This window comes from Triticum dicoccoides, chromosome 3B (assembly GCF_002162155.2).
Source record: "Triticum dicoccoides isolate Atlit2015 ecotype Zavitan chromosome 3B, WEW_v2.0, whole genome shotgun sequence".
Classification (NCBI taxonomy): Eukaryota; Viridiplantae; Streptophyta; class Magnoliopsida; order Poales; family Poaceae; genus Triticum; species Triticum dicoccoides.
The window spans coordinates 531852587-531854987 of NC_041385.1; the positions used below are offsets into that span (position 1 = coordinate 531852587).

The 2401-nt window shown below is 45.9% G+C and overlaps 1 long non-coding RNA gene across 1 annotated transcript; it reads left to right on the forward strand.

The window, feature by feature from the left end:
• The first annotated feature begins 262 nt into the window (after positions 1–262).
• On the forward strand, positions 263–1863 carry LOC119281499. The gene is made up of 3 exons (XR_005138440.1): positions 263–404; positions 535–1167; positions 1303–1863. It is a non-coding gene; the product is annotated as an uncharacterized LOC119281499 (long non-coding RNA).
• Positions 1864–2401: the final 538 nt, after the last annotated feature.

The window sequence follows — 2401 nt, forward strand, 5'->3', positions numbered from 1 at the left end:
CAACGCCACGCCCGGTCCACGTCCCGCATCTATCCAATTTCCTCCCGTTTTTAGCGCTGCAAATTAATTAGCGCTTAACAACTCTTCTCCGCACACCACGCCGTCCTCAACCCCTCCCCAAGAAAAGGGTTCACCACGTCCCCGGCGCTCCTTCCCCGACGCGTACCTGCCATCTCCGCCCTCCCCAACGCCAATCTCTCGCCACACCTTCCTTCCTCGCGGCGCTCCATCCCCACGGCGCGGCCGCTGCATGGTCGACACGCCGCCATGCTAGGCCCTGCACCTATCTCTCTTGTAGTCGCCAGCCTGACCTGCCGCCTCTCCCACACCATCTGTGCCTAGCCGTCTCACTAGACGAAGATGCATACGAAGTCGAGACGCGTCCGGCTAAGGACCATATGCAGGTTTCACTCGTGCTTTGGAATTTGGATTGAACTGTGTTTGGATTTTGGTGCAAATTCAATGATGGTTTATGCAAGCGAATTGTTCTTACAAGAAGTGTTGTTCTAAATTATTATTTTTCCTTATCAACAGGTCATTGTGCGGTACAGAAATTGTACTCTGAATTTGTCACTACAGGTTGCATGCAATTTCTCACTGTTAGTTTCAGATTTTTCCTATTTTCTATGTGTATATAGTAGATGCTTCTATTAATCTGTGGCATCTTCGTTCATCTTATCTAATTCAGTTAAAGTTTACATTGAAAATTTCCCAGATCTCTTTTTAATGTTGTACTTACCCAGAGCCTTTCTCTCCTGCTAGGCTAGTTTACAGAGTTTTACTGACCCGCAGTCGCTGTATGTCTTTTCTTCGTTCATTTGGCCAACTGAATTTGTCATCCACAGTGTAATTGCCTTTTGGGCTCCCCTTTGCACCATCAGTTCTAACAAAAGATTTATTCAATAGTTGTTTGCGGACAAGACTTTGAAGATCAGTGATGAAGTACACTTTCCCCAACATGCCACTTTGGAGAATATATGTCAACTTCTCTGAATCTCGAAATGCACGTGGGCGTTGCATTTATTTATTTAGTTCCATGTAGAGATTCAATCATCTCAATGGAGCCTTACATGATTTGCTCTTTTACTGATGGACTGAGGAGGTCCGAGTTGTTTTCTGGTCTACCATGTGGCAACCTCTCTCACCATGTCTGCACATAGTGTTCAGGTATCATTCATACTGTCGACGAGGGCACGACATTTTCTTGTACTGAATTTTTTTGCATACTGATTCAGCTTGGTTTCAACTTTGACCAGAGTTGTTGGTAGGCAAGCCTGATGCAGGTATATTGATCTTATGCAGTTCCATTAGCTCTGGAGTTGACTGGATGGGGCCGACATATTTTGTTGGTGCAGGTTGGAGGTGCACATGAACTCTGGCAATACAAAATACTTCCTCCGTCCCAAAATTCTTGTCTTAGATTTGCCTAGATACGGATGTATCACTTGATACATCCGTATCTAGGCAAATCTAAGACAAGAATTTTGGGACGGAGGGAGTAGCAGATATAAAATTCCCATAAAATAACTGCAGCTCAGCCCATTTATTTCTACAACAACCAAGGAACAAGTCTATTTTCTAATGCGACCCTGGCCAAGCAATTTCCAAGCAATTTATGCTTATAAGGGTGCTCTCTATTTTTCAGAGGTGCGAGAGCGCCCATAATTCGGGGCAAAAAAGCTAGATAAAGTGGCAAACTTTGTAAGAGTGGTATTTGAAGCTAGTGATAGCATGTTGAAGGATGTTGATTGTGGCTATCCAACTTCAACAACGTGTTTAGGGCTGCAAATTAATTAGCGCTTAACAACTCTTCTCCGCACACCACGCCGTCCTCAACCCCTCCCCAAGAAAAGGGTTCACCACGTCCCCGGCGCTCCTTCCCCGACGTGTACCTGCCATCTCCGCCCTCCCCAACGCCAATCTCTTGCCACACCTTCCTTCCTCGTGGCGCTCCATCCCCACGGCGCGGCCGCTGCATGGTCGACACGCTGCCATGCTAGGCCCTGCACCTATCTCTCTTGTAGCCGCCCGCCTGACCTGCCGCCTCTCCCACACCATTTGTGCCTAGCCGTCTCACTAGACGAAGATGCATACGAAGCCGAGACGCGTCCGGCTAAGGACCATATGCAGGTTTCACTCGTGCTTTGGAATTTGGATTGAACTGTGTTTGGGTTTTGGTGCAAATTCAATGATGGTTTATGCAAGCGAATTGTTCTTACAAGAAGTGTTGTTCTAAAATATTATTTTTCCTTATCAACAGGTCATTGTGCGGTACAGAAATTGTACTCTGAATTTGTCACTACAGGTTGCATGCAATTTCTCACTGTTAGTTTCAGATTTTTCCTATTTTCTATGTGTATATAGTAGATGCTTCTATTAATCTGTGGCATCTTCGTTCATC